This window comes from Acromyrmex echinatior, chromosome 1 (genome assembly GCF_024713525.1).
Source record: "Acromyrmex echinatior isolate Ae372 chromosome 1, ASM2471352v2, whole genome shotgun sequence".
Lineage (NCBI taxonomy): Eukaryota > Metazoa > Arthropoda > Insecta > Hymenoptera > Formicidae > Acromyrmex > Acromyrmex echinatior.
Genome location: NC_141852.1, coordinates 13220119 through 13237870, shown reverse-complemented (window position 1 = coordinate 13237870; position 17752 = coordinate 13220119). Strand labels below are relative to the sequence as shown.

Sequence of the window (17752 nt, the reverse complement as noted above, 5' to 3'; positions counted from 1 at the left end):
CTTTAAAGAGCCGCGTTACGATCAAAATAACCTTGGCCGTAGACGCGTGTGAATGGCTCGATTTTTGATCATGCACGCGCGATGAATGTGCGAAAAATCATTAATTAGGAACGTTATAAAGTTTGATAAAGACTAAGACGACCGATTTATTTTTACATCATATCTGCAAAAGACAGTCGTTTCGTTGATAAAAAAAATGATACATTTAAAAATTAGTAACTTTTTTTAGTAAAGTATTTTTAAAATTCTAAATTGAAATAACGTTTTAATTAGAATAATGAATATGCATAACTTTATCTTCTTTCCGGTTATACTTTCAATTATATGACATATTCTTTAAAATTATGAACTTTGAAGTCATGAACTTTTTGCAATATATTATTATATTTAAGCGTCTCCTACACAATTATTTTAATAGTCTAATAAAACTATTTTTAAATCTATATCTAGCTAAATTTTTAGATACTTCAAAATTGTTCTGTCCATATTTAATTATATTATTTAAAACTATGTCATGAGTTTTCAAAAATAATGCTAATTCTTTACTTGTCTGACTTTTATATTAACGGAGCGATATTGTGTTATATATATTCAATTTTGTCTACAATTTTAAAAAATTAATAAATCTTTCAAAGTTCAACATTAATGCTATTTTCAAATTAGTCAAATGCAAATTGTTTAAAGATATTATAAATTGCTAAATTGCTGCTTTGATGAGGGAATATCGTATTCAAATTCATGACAAATTTTTTGCTGATTTGAGCGGTCCACGTATTTTTCTTTGATTATAAAACTGTCCATCATTCTTTCCGAAAAAGGAAAAATTGTTGATATATTGATCGGTTAAGCAATACCATTTTTCGTTCACTAAAACTATCGAATCATTCAACAACGAGCGGAGCGAATTGCAGCGACAGGAAGCAATTGAGTCTGCGATTGTGTAACGAAAGAAGATTATAATTGCATACAATTAAGTACCGCAAGCATGCAAGATAATGTCAGAACGGCTTGAATTAATTCCGGTCGCATAAGACGTCCGATAGTATGCAAGAAATCGCGACGAGATACAGTCCTTGTTCCGTTAATCATTTTATAGCTATATTTGCAATTCTGACTTTGCTAACATAAGTTTGACAATTGCAGAAACGTTTGTAATATTTTTAAGTTAATATCACTATGAATAATATTTTACGATATGAATATAGTAGAATCTTAATACATAATTATGAAAATATAAATTATATATATAATAAAATAAATAAACATTAAATTATATGCACAATTTATAGGGAATGTTTAAGGATGTATGTGTCTCAAAACATTATCATAATTTCATAGACTATTTTATCATTAATTGTATAAGTATCTATATGTAAAATTTGTGCGAAATTCTCTTGTTTAAAAATTATTTAATTTTTCGTTAATCTTAAATGTTATGTAAAATTACGTTTTCATCAAATCAGTTATTTGCAAATTTAATAAAATTGTAGCACGTTAAAATTGTTGACGAATTATTTTATATATAGAGGAGACCGGGGTCAGTTGACTATAAGGGTAAGTAGAATAATCGAAGCTACATTAAAATAAAATACGCAAAACAAGCGTAAACGTGTCTGAGCACGCAGCAGGAACTGCCGCTCAGTCTGCTGTAACATCTTGTTGCGAACATATCTATGATAAAAGTTACACCACAATTTTAAAAAATCATATACCTAAGTAAATATTTTTATTTTTAAAGTTTTTGTTTTACAATCATATATGATTGTCTGAGATATTTGATTTCTATTTAAATAATAAATGTAGTTCTTACTTAATAAAGTTCAATAGATTTTTTTTGTTTATGTGTCTTTGTTATCATATATTGTTAATGTTTTTAAAAAATGAACGGATGGGGATAGTAGACTAACCATAGCATGGAACTGTATGATTCATTTAGTGACGACTCTTATATATATATATATCTATAGTACTCAAAATTTTATTTCTTTAAAGACATTTTTCTCAGTGGTAAATATTATAAGTTTAGTTCCCTCATTCCAATTTCGAAAACTAGATTCATTCGATGTTTTTGTACATTGGAAATTGGACAAATTTTGCAAAAAGAAGCATTATTTTATCCTGCAAAGCGAATGTTTGTGTTTAAAATATATTTTTATAAAAGTTTTATTAATATGTAGCCAAAGATGTAGCTTAAAATACATTAATCTTTATTTTAATAATCTTAGTTAAATTACCCCGGTTCCGGGGCTAGTTGAATCAGATGGAATGCATTAGAAAAATACATTTTTTTTATATTAGTTATCAGTTTTTCCCTTATTATTAAAATATTATTAAGTAATCAAAATATATGTAGTAACTAGTGTAGAATTCATTTTTCCGATAAATTTCTTAATTTCGTCTGTAAAAATTCGACATTGAAAAATAAGTCTATTAGCCCACTCTCCTCTACTAATAAAATTAACAAATATTCGAGTAAAAGTTTATATTTAGATCTACTTATTTAAAAGTTATTTACTTTTGCAGCGAAATATGGTTGTTTTTATTACATAAATCCATTATAAGCAATATTATTTGATATTTTATTTATTGCGATTGATTTAAGAGTGTATTTATGATACAAATTGTTGCCAAATATTAATTAATAGTGACTATTTTAGCTTTTTTGGTTGATACTTTTAACTAGAGCCAAACATCGAACGAATATTAATCGAACATCAACAAACAAATCTGATATGAATAGAGAAACAAAAGCCTTGTTCTCCTTTTTTGCATTTTTTATAATGTCTATCCTCCTATCTATGTAAATAAGAATTTTTTATACATATATACATATATTGTACGTCGCATACGTTTAACTGCTGTACTATGCAAATTTGTACACGCGGCACGTGCGTACGGTAACCATTCCTCACGTCCCACCTCAGAAAACGAGTTCATGGTTTTTCAAGGCTCGTATTCAATAAAATCCTACATTAATGACATTTCTCTACTGGAAAAATTTGTATTATATCAATATGGATGCAACACCGCCGTGCGTGACGTAAAGATCTCGCATTACAGTGACGCTTGTTGCATTAATGATAACCGCGAAATAGAAAATTCCTTTATCTTTAGTATTTAATGATAATTTGCTGGGAAAATACGTATACGAAATGTAAGAATCAGATTAGAAAATCAAGATTTTAATGTGCATTTCCCCAACTATTTAAAGGTCATGATTCATCAAGGATTTTTAATGTTATTTTGAAATTTCCAAAAATTACAATTAAAGTATATGATAATATATCGCAATGACACAATATGTTGAGTATGGTCTGATTGAAACGTATTATATAATTCTTATAACAACAAATTTGTATGATTACAGTACAAATTTACTTAATTTTAACGTCCATCTCGATAACGTTATTTCGCGCCACGAACGACATAATAATTTTTACCGCATTTTTGGGAACGTGTTGTCGACGCAGCGACTATATATAATTAAACAATTTTCACACCACACCAGCCGTTGGTGCGATATAGTAATGCTCATTAGTATTGCTTGTATACGTCACCTACATGACGTAGTAACATTATTATGAAAAACAGTCTCTTCGAGTTGACGCTTAATTGATATGAATTAACGATTGATTGATCAGCCGGCAAGCCGTATTCCATCTGAGAGTTCCGGAAAAGAATATCGTGAAAAATATACTTCTGCAACAAAATCACAGAAATGAATATATCTTGATTACCTGGCTTAATGCAGATTTGTCCTATACAATCGGGAAATTAAATCAGGAAGTAGGATAACATAGGTTACATTTTATCCCATAAAAAACATATTTTAAATAGAAATTATTGTAATTTTTAAACTTTATACACACAGGACGTCCTAAATCATCCATACAACCCTTTTAGCCTCACAGGACATATGGTCCAAACGAAAATATATTCAGACAGTTTTAAGGTTTAAAAAGATCTACTTACTAGTCTTATCAGTTTGATTTTGAGTGGCGTCGTCAAGGTCAAGTCAAGATCACCTCGATTTTTTTAAACGAAAATCCCCATTTTATATTACATATTCTTATGTGTAGCTTATCTTGAGAGCTTTTCAAAATACTATAATAAAATTTTTTCATTAAATACTTTTTGAGTTGTAAGGCTTGAAAGTTATAGTATTGCTGGCATTAGCATTATCTAAAGTGTTTGATTGATAGTTAAAATCTTTTAAATGTTGTTTAGAGTCATGATCTCGACATAATATGTCAAGATTAAGATCTTTGAAGGTTCCTCTTACCTTCATTTTTAGTTTACAATAAAATCATTGTCTAAATATATTTTTTGTTGGATCTTATTCTGCGAAGATAAAAGGGTGTCTGGGGTATCTTGTATAATCAATTTTGGTTTTCGATCTTTCTAAAATCTCAATTGAATAAAATATAGCAATTCTTTGGTACATCGTAAAAAAAGTTTAGTAATAACTACCAAATGTATCTTGTTTAGAGGACTGCAATATTTAACAAATATTACAAAATAGTAAATAATATCAATTAACTGTTTGGTTTTTATTAAAAATAATTTAAAAATAAGATAATATTTAGAAAAGTAACATTAGCATTTAGTTGGTTCTGATTATATTAAACGAACATTCAACTGAAATTATATTATCGAAGTTTTAACAATTATCATTCGCATTTGATTATTATTATTAGACTTTTTTAAGTGTTATACAAAACTATTTGGACTAATTGAAAGAGTGTCCGATAGCGAAATCGGATAACTGGGAGGTCAGATAATGCGAGGTCAGTTAATCCGGATTCTATTGCAAATTATATAAACGAGATCTTTATTATTCCAAAAAGTTTATCATCCAAGTATTGTCCGCATCTAGAAAAACGAAAGAATTGCAACGTGAGACCAATATATTTAATTCTCCTGACGTTTTCTGCGTTCGAACGTACGCGCTTGAGTGCCTGGCAATGAGTTCTGATGATAACGGCATTGTTCGTCGCGATAAAGTGAGGGAATTTGCGCGGCGGCGATTTCCGTATGCGGAAATACACGTAATTCAATACGATCGGAAAATTGAATATTTAGCGTCCCCGTAGAGTATTCTGGCACGTGTTACGCGTAACTATTACGCACTCTTTTCCGGTCGTACAGTGCGATATTATCATTAAATCGCGTATAAGATAAATACAGGAAATACACACTCATTCATCGAGAAACACGCATGCAAGTTTGTATTTTGCGTCTCTCAAATGAACATGGTGTTGTATTTCTTGCATCTGCAACATATTCGTCTGATCTCAGAAGAATTATATAGATTAAAAATGAGTAAAAAGAAATTATGGTTTTGCAATGATAATGTACGAGGGCAAAGTGAAAAGTAACCGACCTCAACATGAAACATGAATATGAACGCAGTTCTCAGTTAAGTACCAAGTGTTATATATCAAATTACTCGCATTGAAAATATCTATAATTTCTCCTTTGACCACTTTGCTAAACAATTCACAGCTAAAAAGTTATAGCCAAAAAACTATAAGAAGAAAAAAAGCAAAAAACGAAAATTTAAGAAAAAAAGTACGACTTGTTGTTGAAGATGCCGCCATCGAAGTCAAACTTTTCGGTATATATTCAAGTGTTACATATCATATTGCTCACATTAAAGGCGGATACAATTTCTGCCTTGACCATTTTTCTCTACAGGTTAGCATAGGCTCGGTAGGCTTATAAGTTGCTGCGGCAGATTTGAAAAAAAGCGCTAACATATTTTTGACTCTAACTTTTTAGCTATGAATTGTTCAGAAAAGTGGTCAAAGTATAAATTATAGATATTTTTAATACGAGTAATTTGATATATAACACTTGGTATTTAACTAAAAACTTTGTACATAGTTCATGTTTTCATGTTGAGGTCGGTTACTTTTCACCTTGCCCTCGTAATTTCAATGATTTGCATGTAATCAATTGATGACCGTGGCTATAATTTCAAAATATTTTAATTTTCTATTTTCCCACATTCAAAGTATAGATTCCTCTAGATTGTAGAATTCACAGGTTATAATTTGAATTTCCAAATATAAACACTTATACATATAATCATCATATATATAGATATGTATGAGAAAAGTGTAATGATGATAACTACACTGAAAAACAAATGCTATTGATTAAAGTTTATATTATGGACTGTCACTAACATAAGTAATTAATTCATGTATATTTTTATTAACATAAAGACCTTGATTATTGAATAGTAATTTATGTCAATAAAAAATATACATGAATTAATCACTTATGTTAGTGACAGCGCGGTAATATAGACTTTAATTAAATCAACAGCATTTTTTTTCAGTATATATAAATGACAACTGTACAAGTTTTACATACATGTATGTACATATATGTACGCTGACAGAAAAGTTTGTGTATTTGAGAATTTATATATCTACATATTACCATTATAATTATTACTGCTGTAATGATTACATGTAATAATGACTATATGTTCTACTAATCTATATATACATATATTTTTTTTATATATATAATAAAGTAACTTATAATCATTTTTTGACATAAAAAATGATTATAAGTTACTTTATTATCATACAAATAATTATAACTTCAATAATTTAAATATAATTTATATAATTATTTTTCAGAAAATAATATAAAATATTATTAGATACTTACATTATAATAGTACATAAAATTGAACAACATTAACTAGAGGAATAATTTCACCGACCAATACTGATTAAATCTTTGGCTTGCCAAATATCATTTCCGAAATATTTTTTGGCGCTGAAAACGATGCTGTCTTCAGAATTTATCTATCATGTCATATTTCCAGAAAATTATGATAATACAGGCGAAAATGACGATTTTGATTATATTTATATTGGTAGAATGGTATTGCGATTAAAGAAATTTTATTTTGTTTACACTCTATCATAAAGTGTTACCTTTATTTTTAAAATGAATTTCCTTTTGTTTATGTACGATTTTTTATGATCAGTTATATGGATTTGAAGTTATCATCGTATCATCATATTCGGGAAGTCGGGAAAGATCCGTGATGTGACGAAATAATAAAAATAAAACAAGAATAAAAGATAAAAAAAACAAAAAGATAATAAAAAATTAAAAGATAATAAAAAAAATATAAAAAATAAAGCGTAACAAAGATCGCCTCTACGTTCCACGGTGCACTCCGAAAACACATATTGTAACTGAATGATCTTCTAGCAACTGTCATGCTAACTTCGGAATGTCAAGTCTAAGAAACAAATCAATATATGACGTTTACTAGCTATACATGATCAAAAGACATTGCAGTGTCTCGCGCCAAGTGAACGCGCAGAGGCAGAGTATGTCTAACATCAAACCTATACAATTTGATCATACAAAATCATACAGAAACAAAAAAACTCATTTTGAAGGTAAAAAATATCACTTTAGTGTGGACAAAATTGGCAAGGTTTCCTTAACCATCATTCTAAATATGGCCAAAATCATTTTTTCGCTTTATCCCAATTTTCTTGGAAATGTGACAGAATAACTATAAAACGTGATAGAATTTTTCTGAACACGGATTCAAATCGAGTAGCCAAAAATCTTCGAGAAATGACACTTCACATGCCAAAGACAAAAAAAAGTCAAATTTTGTTGAACAGTGTTATAGTCATAAATACCACCATAAACTTTTCTTTCAGAATAGAAGTAATGTTAATATAGTCGAATAAAATATTTTATAGTTACTGCAACAATAATATAGTTTATTCAACCATATATGTTACGTATTCTACATATGAAACTTGTATAAATTATTTATATAATATTTTTGAGGTATTCATATATTTTCTTCAGAAGTAATAAACTTTTACAAGTTATATAATAACTAATAGTGTCTTTTTTGTTAAAAAAATTTTTTTATATTTGTGACTACAATTACATATATCACAATTATGATTATTACTGCTATAATGTTAGCAATAATACCTATATATAATATATATTGAATCAATGAATATACACATATATATATATATATATATATATATATATATATATATAGTTGGCAACTATACATACATATTTATTGACGAAAATATCTATAATTATTAGGTGTTGGAATTAATTCGTAGCGTTTTACAAGTGATGGGAAGTACTTTCATTAATGTATTTTTTAATGCTCATGTGAAATAAATAACATTCTTTCATTAAAAACGCTACGAATTAATTCCAACACCTAATAATATAATTATAATTTTTTCAGTTGCCATATATTTCTTCGTAATAATTATTACTAACGTTATAACAGCAATAATTATAATTATGGTAATACATGTAATTATATGTATTATTATTATTATATCTTTACTGTTATGTACATGCAACACTGCTAGGATATAACAGACAAAAATAATAAAAGACGTTGTCATAAAGACGACGAGATAGATACCGGTCACAAAAATTTTTCATTTAGTGTTTTTTTTTATTGTGATTGTAATAAAATAAATCATTTAAAATTATTTTAAATTCGCTCTTTGTTAAACTAAAGAAGATTGAATCTGTGTCAAACTAAGTCGAGTGACTAATGACACGTATGTTTAATTTGCTACAAAAATTCCGCTCGACAAATTGTAATCGGTGCTCGTTGCTGTGTAACATTAAGTAATAAGCGACGAGTCACGTTGGCAATGAGCAATATACAATATTCGACGCCCACAACGAATTGGCAGCTGCACTGGCAAGGCCGCACAGTCACTATAATTATGTTTTCGCGTGAAATGCATTTCTTCTCTTCGTTTGGTGCGTCCATCTGAGACGCATTTCAACGACATTTTGGAAATACGTCATTAAGAAATTAACGGCACGCGATACCTCGCAATTTCGCGTGTCTTGAGAAAAATACTTGGTAAACAACGCGTACAACTCCGAATGGAGCCTTTAAAGTGAGAATGAAAATGCGTCCCGCATCTGAACTCTAGTTTTCGCATCCAATTTTTTTAGAAAGACATAAATGTTAAGGATATCTTTTTTTATTGTAATATCAGCTAAAAGTATCAACTAAAAAAGCTAATATCTATAGTTAAAAAATTTTGTCATAAATATGCCTTGAAACCAACTGCAAAATCAAAACAAATTACTTGGTTTTTAATGGTCTATGCAGCAATTACCATATTTTGTTGCAGTTTTAGATAACTTTTAAACGAATAAACGCATCCAAACGAACTTTTACATGAATATTTATTAAGGTTTTATTAATACACATAAAAAAAATTTGATTTAATACTACTTTTTCATCAAAAGTGCAAATAAGTACTACAAAAAGTGATTTTACATCACTTTTTGAAGAATCAAGGCAAACAAAAAATTAAATAACTTTTAAATTGATAGAAGTGTGTTCACACATATATTCTGACATAAAAATATAAAATAATCTATGAAATTTTTGTATCTTTGATGCTTTATATTTTTAATGCTTTGAGTTTTAACACATCTTTAACTCTTAACTCTTCGGAGCTGATGTCAAAATCTACACAAACAACAAAATCTAACACAATTATTAACGTTGGATCTGTGAGATCTGCTTAATTTATGTTAATAAGAAGACACTAATTTCAAAAAAATGATATAATTTGTATTTTAAAAAATGAATACTAAATATGTTTTAAGAATAATCTAAATTTGAAGATGTAACATAAAGAAAATTGAATTGACATTTTCTACAAAGAAATGTATAATTGAATCGGTCTAACAGATCTATTATCAGTTTCAAAGGGTGAAGAAAATAAATCATTTAAAAGAGAGATATTTAAATACCAATTTTTCTTAAGAAAATTTTATAAAATCTCTATAATATAAAATTAAAACTCGAGATTAAACTACTTTAATACAACTCATTTACAAATCTGCAATAAAGAAAAAAATGCAAAAGTTTATATTCCAAAATAATTATGCGAAGATGTAGATATAAATTTTAGTTTCGCTGACATAAGTCGTTATTTTTTAAAAAGCGTGCATGTTTAAAATATTTTCTAAGTTTTAAAACTAGCAAGAATAGAATTATAGCGATGGCCAGGGTTGTAATTCAGCATAAGCATCTTGAAATATCGTGATGGTAATATCAAAAACGAGGCATAATGCTGACCTTTATTACAAAATAAAGGCTGGTTGGGTCTCCCGCGATAACCCAATATACCCCTTGGGCAATACGGTTCTACAATATTTCTTTCCCTGACAGCGTTAGTATGCTCACGAAGCATATTTTTCCCCTCTATACGTCGCATTCGCGTAAAAGCCTGCTCGTTTCCAGCGTTCGACGCGATTTGAAGAAGATGAAGGCGAAAATTCCGGCGCGTACGCACGTGGGCATAAAATTATTCCAACTTTATCTCCGCATAATTTTTTACATAACAAAATCGACTCGGTTAAATAAGGTGGACGTTGGTCGTTACGTAGCCACTGTCGCTGCGTCTTGAAAATAGGCAGCTTATCAGCAAGGTTAACGCAACAAATTAGGAACATTACCGATTATCTACACTGCCTCAAGATGGATACACGTTAACCGCCGACCAAAGAGGAACAACTTCCCACTGATTTATCTTGTAAAACCGTGTCCTGCAATACGTCTTCCGCCGAAATTGCGCAAAATCAACTCACACGATCGAAATCGAAATTTGATATTAACGAATTTGAAAAAGTGACAGAGATGTTTGTTAGAAGTATTACATGCAATCTTGGCAAAAGTATAAATAATCCTCACAAATCTACATAAATGCTTTATCTAACAAAAACAAAATAAAAGTTTTATTTAAAAATAATATTTATTTTTTTAATAATTTTATATTTTGCTGATTTTCCTTTAGATTTTATTACTACCTTTTTTAAAAAAATACAATAAAATGAGAATACTTTGTACTTTATGGTAAGGCTATATTAATTTTTTTGTTACATACCTACATAAATATTATATTTATATATATATTAATCTTTTTAGAACAAAAATAATTTTGTTATTGAAAAATTGAAATAAGAAGACTTTTCATGTATATTTTATTAAATTAATAAATTTTTTGTTAAATAATAATTTTCGCATCGTTTACTTTTAACTCCCTAAAACCGATTTGTCACTTTTCTGTCTTAAATAAAAAGATTAAAATAAATAAAAAAGCAAAGAAATTACGATACTCTAAAATTTCTTTGGCAGTGCTTCCGAGTTATGAGAGGTGCAACATGAGAAATGCGTCGAAATTTGCTAGTCATCAATCTTGAGGCGAGCACAATATGTTAGTGCGATACATTTCAGTATGTCCGGCGTAATATTACCCCGTCGTACGGTACGAATCGATTTTACGGATAATTTCCATAATCCGTCATCGTCAAAGCACCTTCTCCTTCGTCATAATGCTCGCGTTAATCCCGAATATCAATCGCAATGATGCCACGTCGTGAGCATGTTGCTACGCGTTGGACTCACAGCAAACACAGGTTTGTATCAGCAAGATTGCCAGTACAAATGTGGAAACATTACGGTTATCTGCGCTTCTTCGCGCGCGGCGAGAACATTACCGCGTTCACACTTTCAGGAATCCACAGCTTTGATTAATCTCCGCCGTATATTTCCTCGCGCGATATTACGACATCGTCGTGTGTTGCAAGTATCTCGTATTATATTTCGTCACTTTACGTCGGGCTTACTTAACACTCCTTGGCAATCTATATTGTTATCTCGATTATCTTTGATTTTTATCTTGTTATAAAAATTTCAAACTACAAAATATTTCTAATATTTACAATTATCTAATGTATATAAATTATAACGAATATAAATCATTCACTCTGAAAAAAGAAATGTTTAATTTTATATTAAAATATTTTTTTTTTCTTTCCATTTTTTAAACACTTAAAGATGTTTCAATTTTAAACTTTTTTAGACTACGTGTTTGGATTTAAAATTCAGTGTTTTAAATCTTTAAATGTTTAAAACATGAGGACAAGAACAGAGCACATTACTTTTTACAGTGCATTATGAATTTATTAGAGAATTTTTTAAAACGTATTACTCGTGCTTCGCGAAATATTGTATTGTAGTTAGATATAAAATTGTTATGACTGTATAAATATTACGTTTTTATGATAATAAATATAAAATACCATTGAAAGTTCACAGATAAGAGCAAGTGGATCGAAACTTCCATCTAGTTATCATTTTAGTACCGGTATGCAAAAGTAAACACGGTGGAAAACCTTCCCTCTTACTCTCCAGGCGCATAAAAACTAAATGCAATGAAATGTGACATTTATGCAAAACGTAGTCGCGTAACCCGGTTGGTGCGCAATACAACTAAATTTTCAAAATATCGCGGGCCTCGTTTCTTGCCAGGTAACGTTTTTATTATCACCCTAAAGGATCATTCTCGGGGAAAGATAGTCATGACGCCTGTAACGCGCATCGAACCGACTGGCACCAAGTACTAGTACCAAGTGATATCTCAAGGCGAGGCCTCATTCCTGTGTGTCGCGTGTACAGACCGCGCTACTCTACTACAATGAGCGAAATTACGCATAATTTGACATTTGATACCAACCGTGGCTGCTCGTCCCCGCCAAGAAGCGAACTCGAATCGCAACATCTAGCTGCACGTACGTTACAATCTTATCGCACATTATAAATCATCTCCGCGCATAAACCATCTTGCGCGGAGCACACCAATTCCTTCTCTTTTACAAATTAAAAATTGTCGCAAGTAAATAGAGGAGTGCCAAATGTGGTTCAGACTAAATCTCATTGTTAGTGTTTAATAACATTTTTATATGAATTTTTAACTTTTCTGTCAATGCATAATTTTTCATCTTTTTACTACCGTGTTTCATACAACGTTCTTGCAAAAAATGAAAAAGTAAAAATATGAGATAAGATCTGTGTAAAACTATTGTATGTTGTTCAAAAGGTGAGGTTTTTGAGGCATTACAACAAAATTAAGGATATACAAATTTTTATTATTTAAAATTCGATATGGATATCTGGGCATCCACAGCATTGACAGCAAGGTTAAATACATTTTCCAGTTCTTCAAACACACAGTCGTTCTTGAAACGTCTAAAGTTTAAACTGAAGCTGAAATAATAATATCATAAATTAAATTGATCGTCAATTGAATAATAATAATTATTTAATGCTGCTCGATAGAATCAAATACCTATATTTTATCAGTGAAATATTAAGACCATTGAAATTTGACTGAACCAAATATCTCAGCAAAATATTTAAGACAAAATCTAATTAAAATAAAATGAAGCGCAATATTTTATTATCTATACTTCTTAAAATTTAATTTTCCATCGCAGATAACGCAAAAGTTATCGACGCTTCGTTAAAACAGCGTAGCAGTCTAATTAGCCTTTTTTTTTTATCTGCACTCGACGGAACGGTAAGATGGGACCTTGGAACATATATCTGCCTGTGTATGTACTTGCATATGTACCTGGACAGAAAATTATCATTGGGAATATAAGATACTCTACTTATCGCCGCATATCCCTTATGAATGCATACTCACACAAACGCGTACCTTTTTATCTCATAGCGTCAACCTAATTATCGTGATTACCGTGTGTTGCGTTACGCAACGAGACTACTTCTCGAACGCTTTATTTGAGGACACGTAACATCATGTCTTCGTCGTGGACCGAGCGCACGCGTGTGTGTACTCGCGCGACGTCTCCGACGTTATGTCAGTATAGAGACCGCTTCGAGGATTTCGCGTGCATTATGCCATTATCCCGAGCGCAGCGTATCGTTACAATGTTCATCGGATGCGGATTACGTGAACGCGATGCTGGTACGGCCAGCCAGCCGGCCAGCTCGCATCCGGTGCATCCGAAAGGGAACATATCCTTTCTCTCTCTCTCTTTCTCTCTCTCTCTCTTTCTCTCTCTCTCTTTCGCACCGACGCGACGCACTTCCGATACACACGCGTCAGCGTTTCCTTTCCGTAAAATCGCCATGATCCGACGACGATTCATTCCGACAGTCGATTTACAAATTCCCACCGAGACAGGCCGGATGTAGGTTATTAACCAGTGAGTGTGCGTGCGATTATTTTCAAACGGAAGTACGCGAGATAACTGTGTTACTCCCGCATTGTTTCCTAATCGGTAGATAGGTACATCTGTATACTGTATACAGTGATCAATATGTCAAAATAGAGACAATAAATTGCCGATTCTACGTTAGATCGATACAACAGATGAACGATTATTTTTTTTATCTTTTCCAATTTTTTGTGCTTATATTATATGCTTGAGACTTATATAAAGTTTTAATTTTACACTCATAATGACTTCCGAGATACGATTACATCATATTTTTTACAAGTTTATGCAAATCTTCTGAGATTATATCTTCAAAGCGTAAACGGTTTAAATTAACAAATTAACAAATTCAACAACTTAATATTTTACAGTATATTTATTATATCTCATAGTTAAAAAATTTTTTTAATGTAGATATTTTATGATTAAATTTTTTCAAATATTTTTTTAAGATTGCCTTTTTATTATATTTGAAGAGTTTACAAATTGAAAAAAATAAAACAATATTTTTTTAGAAATATATTATTTTATGAAATAAATTAGATAAAAAATATAACGTTTCTGAAAATATTTTGAAATATGGAATTCAATATCTATGTTATTCATCAAGTTAATATAAACGATAAGCGATGTTAATATGATAAGATATAAGCTGTAAATCTTCGCAGTATTTGAGATAATACAAAATGACAGCAATGTTTTCATTCTTTTTCTTAAATTTATACTTTCGTGTTAAATATGTATATTTTTTCTATTTTAGTCTCATATATTTTATTGTTCTTCTTCTATAATTATATACAAGATTTCGTATATTCTATTTGATAAGGATGCAACTTCGCTGAAAATCGTTTTTCTAATATATATAATAATAATAATAATAATAATAACAAAAAGAAATATAATGATATCTTTATTCTGTTCTATAAAATTCTCTCTCTCTCTCTCTCTCTCTCGTCTTTCAGTTTTCAAAAATCTATTAAAAAAATTTATTTAAAACTGCTGAATATATATTACATCTTCTTTATTACAGAGAAACTTAGATTTTTCAAACAATTTTTATTTTAAAAAATGAATAAAGTTCTGCAACAATTTGCAAGTAAAGAAGATTAAAGTTTTGAGAAATACAGAAAAATGTAATTTTTATTTCATTCACGTTAGCAAAGAGATATTTGTACTGAAAAAATCACCATTACGAGAAATATTACTTTCGTGGTTACGATTCTATACGCATAAAACGATTCTATGAAATACAGTTACGTGGATCTATTGCATACATAGTTGCACTTTTTCCTACTGGAATTTTTCTAAGGCATATCTATCATTCATATCTATAATAGATAAAAGCATAATAATTAAAAAGAGAAAAAGGAAATCAAAAATGCTCTAATAAAACTAAATATGAGAAGCAAAAAACTTGAAAACTTACGGAGAGAAACGGCACATGTCGAAGTTAATTACAAAATTTTTTTATATTAAATTTCTTTAAGAAATAGAAAAAAACGTAGTTTGGAATGTTATATCGCTTGATGCGATATTGAATTTTATCTTTCCAATGCATTCTCAAAGACATCACTCCTCTTATCTAATCTTATTTAAAAAATAATCAAGAATACATTCCTTTTAATTTGTACTCTCGGGAAGGAGAGTATAATTTCAAAAAGTAAATAAAGTTTAAATAAAGTTTGTCTTAAAAATTATACATTGTTCGAAAATCTGTTCTTTTCGTTAGAAACAAAAGTCACACTGTCAATATTTAAAATTTTACATACATAATACTGCGTCAAACCTTTCTTGTATTTTATGACGCTTCAAATCTTATTTCTCAAAATATTATTTTCGTCTAATTAACGGCAATTATATTTCAACAATTATATTTACGTGCCGGACATATACATCGTGAAAAGAATGAGCGTTTAACTGATAGATTATCAGTATATACGTGACGATTCGAATAGATAGAAAGAGAAAGACAAATGTGACGTCGCGAATTGACGCGTTGAAACATACCATCGATAAAGCGATTAATCTACCAATCGGCTACACCTGTCAGTTAGCCGTGATGTAAATAGACTACCGGTAATTGTGTTTGTCGAGTATAAGCCAGAGATCTGGATCGTAATATTCAAAGAAGTTTGAAAATTACACTGCGCAAAGAAAGAGAGAGAGAGAAAGAGAGAGAGAGAGAGAGAGAGAGAGAGAGAGAGAGAGAGAGAGGAGAAACAGTTTCAATTAATCAATCAAAATTAATTAAAAAACACATAAAATAGCATACAGTATTATTTACATTATAAAAAAATGTATTTAATTTTAAAAAATTCGTACCAAAAGTCAATAAATAAATAGTTTGTAAATCGTACAATCTTGACCAAAAAGTATTAGGCATTTTTTTGTTTATCTGAAATTCTCTTTTATCTACATTATGTCATATTGTCTACCGTCTATTATATATAAAGGGTTCTTGAAACAGAAGATAATTTACAACAAATGTCATAAATCAATGTTTAAGCTAAAACATTAAATATTGTTATATTAATACTTTTAACACGTATCTTATCTCATCGCAGCCATAAAAATAAGTATATTCTATTTTAATATATTTAAAAAAGAGAAGATTAAAATAGATAGATACTAGTGTTCGATAATGCTCTTTGTGACAGAGAACATTGATTTCTCAAAAATATTATTGATAAGATATGGTATCTTAGACATTCCAAACAGCAGAACAATAATTTTTAAAAGTTCTCGTATACATATGTATTATAATACATATCTTAATATATGCCTGATTCAGTAGCTTTGATAACGTCTATACTGAAACTAATAGTAAGGTCTAATATTTTTTGGCAAGGCTTTATAACATAAATCTATTTTATTTTAAAATATAAAAAGAAACTATAAAGATTATTATAGTCACCCTGTATAAAATTTTATATTTTTATATTATTAATCCTAATTGATATTCGCGAATCTGATGTTTTTTAATTATGTTGTAAAAAATAGTATATAAACAAATTTACAATTACAAAATGTTTTTTACAAACTTACATACTTTTAAATTACATAATCTTATTCCTCGGATTATGACCTTCAAAAGCAAACACAAACGTTACGCTAACTTTACGTAAAGATTAATTGTGTGATATTAATTGTGAAAATATATTGGAACACCAATTAAGGAAAGTTCAGAGCAAATATCCTAAAAATTAATGTTAAGATCAAATAAAACATCGATTTAAAATAATTTCTAAATTATATAATATTTTGTAAATTTTCTTATTCTGTCTTTAAAAATTCAAGAGATACTTGCAATATACTACCTGTTTCTATTTTTAGCCGCTAATAAAATATTCGGATTTATGTATAAAATAATTAGAAAACACATATATACATTTCACAGCAAGGTTTAAAGTGAAATAATTAATGCGTCAGTGAAAGAAGCTGTAACATCCTGACAGCAGCCTTGAAAATGTAATTATCTATGACGCATTGTACCTTATCATCGAATTCACCGTGAAAACGTGAAATCGAGATCACGAAAAATGTTCCCTTGACTTTTTCATTATTTGAACGGAAATATAAATCATAGAATGCGACAACGATTATCGTTCACGGTCAAAACAACCTGTTAACTCTGTAATTCGTTGTATAGTAATGA

General features: G+C 29.4%; 1 protein-coding gene and 1 long non-coding RNA gene across 4 annotated transcripts in view; both read right to left on the bottom strand.

Annotated features, from left to right (window-relative positions):
- The window catches only part of Mitf (transcription factor Mitf), a 113290-nt gene that overhangs the window by 43568 nt on the left and 51970 nt on the right, over positions 1–17752 (bottom strand). The gene's annotated exons all lie outside the window — the stretch shown is intronic.
- Positions 10842–17240, bottom strand: LOC147910984 (uncharacterized). 2 transcript variants are annotated; one of them, XR_015547096.1, is made up of 2 exons: positions 13203–17240; positions 10842–13120 (listed from the first exon to the last, which is right to left on the bottom strand). It is a non-coding gene; the product is annotated as an uncharacterized LOC147910984 (long non-coding RNA). The 2 variants fall into 2 exon arrangements; XR_015547100.1 differs by having other exon boundaries at positions 13324–17240.